Source organism: Lipophrys pholis (genome assembly GCF_963383615.2).
Source record: "Lipophrys pholis genome assembly, chromosome: 14".
Lineage (NCBI taxonomy): Eukaryota > Metazoa > Chordata > Actinopteri > Blenniiformes > Blenniidae > Lipophrys > Lipophrys pholis.
Window position 1 is genome coordinate 23,925,065 of NC_137633.1, and position 7,381 is coordinate 23,932,445.

Sequence of the window (7,381 nt, forward strand, 5' to 3'; positions counted from 1 at the left end):
ACCCGTCTCCCTCTGTGGTCCTTGTCAGAGCATCTTGTCTACGTTTCATCATGTCGCTCCTCTCATCGTCCTTGTGTCCCCTGCGTCTCCTCGTGTTCCCTGGTCTTCAATAAACTCTGTTTTTTTATGGAACTCTGTGAATCTGTGCTTGGGTCCATCCACACACCACCTGCATTCCCTGACAAGCTGCTCAGATGATTCACATGCGAGATTTAGGATTTAGTTGGATGGCCATATCGCTGCCTGTAAACATTCGAACACTGTACAACTCCAGGACACAACTCGGTCTGGTGGACTATGGGAAGTTCACTGACATTACAAATGTCGGTCTGGATCAACTTATTGCTGAGATTCTCCGACAAACCCCTGGTTCTGGAGAGACCTATGGAAGAAGAGGATATAGAGGAATCAGAGTTCAGCGCTGGTGGATATGGGAGCGTTTAAGAGCAGTAGATCCAGTGGGGCGAGTCTTGAGAGGAAGGACAATTCAGGGGAGGGTCTGCAATGTTTTACCCCAAATGAAGTGTGGTTTGTGTTGTTCATTAAATTTGATCATCAGTTAATTCTCCCTTATTGGTAAATGACAAATTTCACGAAGGATAATACAGGGAGTTAAGAGGACTATGTATGTAAAATATGCACGCAAATGTAAGAGAATTTAACATTTCAACAATGGGGTTAAAACGTTTTATTTTTTGACATTTTGTGGGCTTTCTGCTATCTTGCTTAGCTGTAACAAAGACAAGAAAGGGGGTGGAAAGGGAGAGGGAGAGAGAGAATGCTAACACATTTCTTCTTATTTCAGGCATATTGACACAAATCCAAAGTTGCATCCATCAGGAATTGTGTCTCACCGAGCAGTTGATGGCTACAGTTGCTGAATTACCTTCTTGAGATGTTAAACAGACAACCGAGCATCGACTGCCTTGCATCTTTTCCAGGGTGCTGTCGATGTATTTGGACTGCCACATCATGTCAGGGGTGATGCTGGTCGCAAAAACATTGATGTTGCACAGTTTACGATTGAAAATGGAGGAACAAACATAGGAAGTTTCATGGTTGGGTGTAGTGTCCATAATCAAAGGATCGAAAGATTGTGGGCAGAAGTAAACGGGGTCGTGTCAGGATACTTTAAAGAGATTTTCCTCTTTATGGAAAATTCCGGACTTTTAGACAGCACTGACCCTCTTCACATTACAGCTCTCCGCCATGTTTATCAACCAAGGACAAACAGCTCTGTGGATGAGTTGATAAACCAATGGAACAACCACAGCTTGAGGACAATGTAGAGTCCGTCCCCACTGCAACTGTGGACAATTGGAATGCTCCGGCTTCGTCAGCATCAAAGGCCACTCAATTGTGTGCCAGTAACTAGGTACTGTATGTGAAGATCGCGGCCATTATTTTCTTCCCGATTTGTGATTCGCATTTTGGACACGACGCGCTGCGTCTTACCCGGAATATATGCATTTCGATGCGATAGGGTCGCATAATTCCTCGGGATTCCCTTGAAATTCGTAGTCAGGAAACTCCTCGTCGTCTGCCATTTAAAATTTTTCACTTCCGTCAACATTCAGACCGTCTCCGGAATGTATTAAAAACTCACTCGACTTCAACACATAAAAACTACATCAATGGAATAAGTGACGCTTTCGAAAGGTAAAGCGACGTATTTTTGATTATTTTCACTTTCTAATCCCGAAGTTTCATACCTTTCTATGGTTCAAAAAAAAAGTTGACTGAGCAGGAAGAGGAAGAGGAGGAGAAATAAGTGACAGGATTTATTATTGACCAATATAATAAAAATACATGACACACATTTACCAGGTTATTAAAAAAAACATGTATATGGATAAAAAGTGACTAACACAATAAATATGGTGTGGTAGTAGGTAGTATGTAGTATGTAGTAGTCTGGTAGTAGAGTGTGGCAGCTCCAATCTTAACACTATCAAATTTATTTCAGACCAAGTACAAACTTAAAATATATAGTATTATTGCTTCAGATTGAAGAATATAAAGAGATACACCTTCCTTGAAAGCGTCATTGAGATATCTTGATTATTAAAGAAACTACAAGTGTTTTTATGTAGAAAGTTACGTTTTCGGTCACATATGTGTGTACCACTTACCTTTAAAAAAAAATTCACTAATTCATAAATTTTGTTTGCTTATAAATTCCTCATTTGTTAAGATATCTGAATGGTTTTGGTGTCATTTTCTTTGTTTTTTCCTACTCTTCTATTTGAATATTTATTTACTGGTTGACTTTATAATTTTTCTTCACATACTTACATTAACCCCGTTATGATCACCAGTGGAATGTGTCATTAAGGCCCATTCACTGATGATAGGAATCATGGAATTGAACTTTTTGTCAGAGCTTGTGACCTGCTTAAGAGGGAGTTGCAAGCTTGAATAATTCAGTTATTACATTATTGTGGTGTCATACATTGTCACATATAGACTGTTATGTGTTCAGGTCCTTTAGGACCAAAGATTTGCTTATAATACAATTTTCTTTCAGAACAAAATGTGATGTTTTCACCATGTAGATATGAGCCATGTATGTTGCATTCTGTCGTGGATGAAGTATTCAGTTCTTTAAGTTCAGTAAAGGTATCTAATTGTCTGACTCTTTCAGTTGTGCTGTTTAAAGCTGTGGTTCTCAAACATCTTCACTTCCAGGAACCCTAAACTAACACAGACTGAGATGCAGCAGAGTAGAAGTAAAAACTTTCATGCCATGCAAATTCTCAAATAGAAGACCATAAATCTGCATTTAGGGACAATATTTGGTTAAATTCCTGTCTATCTCTAATGATATTATATTTTGTTATACGTAATTTGTTAAGTTAACCCTATTGATGAAAATGAACTTATATTAATTAATAAACAATATTACAACAAACGTCTCTCATTGACACCAAAATTATAAATCAGTCCATACAAAGTAGTAACACAGAACCATTTATTAAGAAAGGCTTAACATAACCTTTACACCTTTAGGGATAATCTATAATCACTCAATTGCTGCTGTGGATGGGTGGAGATAAATGACATACATCATATAGTTCTATATTTTGACTTATAGTCAGCTTAAGTTATCCCAAACCATAATTTGAAATATATCTTCCTAAGTACGAAAAAAACATTTCTCCACAAAAATGTTCATGCCTTTATCAAAGTAACTCCTATCTCTTGGAAAAACCAAATTAAATATCAGCAACTATATTTGAAAAACAAATAAACGAAAAGCTCGAAAAGCCCTCCATATTTTTTTTTATCTCTTATGCTCTTCCAAATCCTGGTGCATTGCGTACGGCAAAATCCATATCAGATTTGAAAGCAGCATGTTCTGCATGAACTGGTATACGAAGAATATTTTCCAAAGTGTTTGTCTGTGGAAAACGGGAATGAGTGATGAACTCAAGGCTTTGGCTTTGGAGAGAAGCCCAGTGCTGGAACACTGTCACATCCAGTGAGGAAAACAAGAATATCCTCAAGGGAGACATTGTTTTCCACTGTAAGACATAAAGAGAAACACATTAAATTTTAACTAGATCTACCAGCCAGTCATTATAGGTATTATACCACTGAAGTGATGCAAAATGATGTCAGACAGGTGAGTAAATTCCTCTGAACTAGCATTAGGCATTATTTCTTTTTATTTTTGAAATGAGAGTAACTTGAAAGGATGGCTCATAATGGTATATATTAACATTGTTTAAAACTATAGACTTCAATCATATACTTTATGTATCGTGCACTCTATGTATCCTAATGAAAGGTAGCCCTGGTAGCCCTGAAAACACCTGTGTTTTGGGCTAGGCTGTTGCAAAGTACCTAAAGTTCCTAAAGTGGTTTAAATGATCAAGACAACGTTATTAAAACCCCGGTCACAACCCGCCCTACTTGGAAGTGCGTGCTGTGTACTTGCAAAAACGTCAGCAAAATTTGGGGATCCGTACGTGGTGAGTACCGCCTCCGTACGGATTTGGGAGCACGCAGACACGTCGTAGCACTTTTCGTGCATGAGGAACTTTGCTGCATTCGGGCTGCAGATTCACCCCCATACAGGTGACGCACGTGCCTTCTACAGCCAATGCATGGACGACACACGGACTCCGTAGGTCTTTAAAATGTTTCCCACGGTCACTTGCTCTACGGACAGCGCACTCATCACCTGGGTGCTGCGGAGATGATGAGTGCGTGGTCTGTGCTTACTCTGCACTTCCCCAGTTCTACTGTTCAATGAGCACGCAGAACTAGACTGTACCGAGTAAGCACTTGCTCCGCAGTTTCAACGCACGTTGTGCGCACTGATTTCTGGATGGACGAAACCACCATCTCGTGCGTCAGCGTCCCCGTTGTCTCTCCCATATCTTTTTATTTCCCCCCCTCTCCCGTATCAAGGCAAGGAATACCAGAGCCAGTGACCAGTCCAACTCCACATCCCTTTAAGTATTAGTATTAGTTTTAAGTAAACTTCACAGGTCAAATGGTTATATCAGAAATGTTCAGGCTGATTTCTATCATGGTAATGAATCACTAAATTTCCCAAAAGTATTATAGATGTATAAAAACATGAAATGTCTTACATTAATCTCACACCACCTATAATTATAAATCATTTCAGGTACAAACTATTAGGTAAGAATAATTCCAACAGAGGCCTGAATGAGAAATAATTGAATAATAAGTACCTTTGGGGGACATTGTGAGGACATTGGTATCAGTTGGACCCTCAAAAATGCCAATTTTGTTCTTGATTTCATGAAGAGAGTCGGAAAGACTCCAGAGTAGGTCCTCCATTGTCCACTGCACCCTCAGATATTCCATAGTCATCAGTAAAGTTGACGTCTACCTTCTTGTCAGGTGAAAAGTTGGATCCGCCCATGGCTCTGGATGCTCCTTCCCATACACTTCTTATGATACTGAAACGCACAGTGCTGTCATTATTGATTCTTGATGAAATATCCTCCATCATTCTCTCTAAAGTCATCCTTAAATGACTGGAACAATAATAAAAAAAATAACAAAGTCCTTGTTAGTGTCAGTGGCAATAATTCAAATGCTAGTCCAATAATCCAATAATCCAACATCCACAAATTGTATTAATATTGATTAGGACCTATTTTTCAAAAATGCTTGTGATGAGGTAATTGGATAAGGGAATGAGTTGTCAGCCTTGGACACGTTATGCACAGTGGACTGCAGGCAAACAAATCTCATTGATGCGTAACTCCCCAAACACAAACAGCAGCAGAACCACAAGCTGAGAATAATGACTTCATACAATGTGTCATAGTGAATCACTTTACTGCAATCCTGCTTTTATAAAAGCAGTTTATTACAAAAACCTTTTTGTGGACAAACTACAGGTGTCTGTCATTATCCATCATTAAGTCACCAGTTAGCTATTCAAACAACAATCAGAGCGGTGAGCAAGTGTTTATTCTGTCACCGATGAGGAGGGGGAGGAGGAGGAGGAGGAGGAGGAGGAGGAGGAGGAGGAGGAGGAGGAAGAGGAGGAAGAGGAGGAGGAGGAGGAGGAGGAGGAGGAGGAGGAGGAGGAGGATGCTTTTATCACACTGGAGGGAGTAACACTCACTGTTCAAGCTGCATACACACACATCTGCTGAGGTTCTAGTGCAGCTTCGTGCCACATTAGGATCACAAGGAAAACATAAAGGACCGTTCTGGTTTCTTTCAACCAAAGCAGATCTGCGGGTCACAATAACGTCAAACTTGCTATTTCAGTTACAAAAATTTGAGAAAAAAAACTACAAAAAAACAGATGTATGCGTTCAACACAGACTTCTTACCTTTTGCACGTCCTAATGTTCTTTATCATGAATATCAGGTACTCCTCTACTGGACAGATGTAACTTCTGCCAATCAGAATTGCTGTTAAGGATCCGGCAGACCGGAGTAGAACGCAACGCGTCGGGTCCACAAACCGTCACACGCCGGGATAAGCCGTGATTGAACGTGATGAAACGGCTACCATACACCGTATCTACGCCGTGAGAACTGTGACGAAGCGCGGAGCAACGTGAAGCAACAGTGAAACAACCGTGATAGAACGCACACTAAACGCCACTTCCTTTACCCTCCCGTTCCACTACGGACCGCCTCCAAGTTCTATTACGGCCAATTACGTGCTGCCACGTTTTGTGACGTTTATCCCATTTTGCTACGGGCTACACAGTTTCTCATCCGCACCGTGGCCGCCGGGGCAAATTTTTTGACAGTTTAAAAATCTGGCACGGCGCCCACGGCAATCACGACCTGTTACGTTTGCCCCCTGCGTTGTCTCACGTCCATCCCATGTTGTTGACGGTGGCCTGAAACGGGGCTGCCGGGAACATAGTGTAAATGAGCCTTCAGGACGAGACCCGGGAAACGACACCTCACAGAACCTCTTTGTGCTTTTTCCTGAAGAAGCAGGAAAACCATCACAGACCCAAGCGACCCGATCCTCCGGTCTGAACAAGGGAACAACCAGGACGCTGCAAAGAAAGACGGCTCCTGAATCACCAGCGTCAGCTTCTTCCCGTCAGCCCGCAGAACATATCCAACAAGAGCTAGCACAGAGGTGCTAACTGCCACAAAAGCCAGCAGCTTCCCAGGCCTGGAAAACAACCAAACTCCTTCAAGACATCAACGATCTGATAACAACTGGGCAAATACATAAGATTAGTTAAACCTGATGCTATGCATAGAACTTTTATCAAGTTGTGTTGATTCTATTACTTGTGATTGAGTTCTATTGGTGATGATATTACACACACATGAAAATCAGAATGTTAAAAAATGGTCCAGGCTGTCTACAAGAGATTCAGTCCTCAGCACCATCCTAAACAACACAGAGCTAAGAATAACAATACAGTTTATACACATTACATTGAAGACCTTATGACACCAAAACATTTTTGAAAAAAAGCAATGATTTAAATGTCATAATAAAGCAGTTTTGTCATACTGCCATCATCCGCTGGCAAACAACTATGAAAAATGAGTGAAATTAAGTCATGATTCTTGATCACCGCCGAGCAAGCTTTCTGAACCTCCTCCATCTTGTTGTGACGTCACAGGAGTAACAGGCCCCAGCAGCCAGGCTGAAAACACAGAGACACACAGAAAAGCAAAGAAACTGAAATATGTTCTGACATTTCACACTGTTCAGCGGCAGTTAAACACTTTTTTTAAGAAGAGAGAGTGTTCGTGGGAGCATTGGAGGTCAGACTGTACAGATTTGAGCTGTACATTGAAGATCAACTGAGCAATTACAGCACAGATTCAGACGCACCTGAAGACTGAAGACACATCTTTTGTCTACGTCGACCAGCTCTGGTGTCACGGTTGTCAAATCACA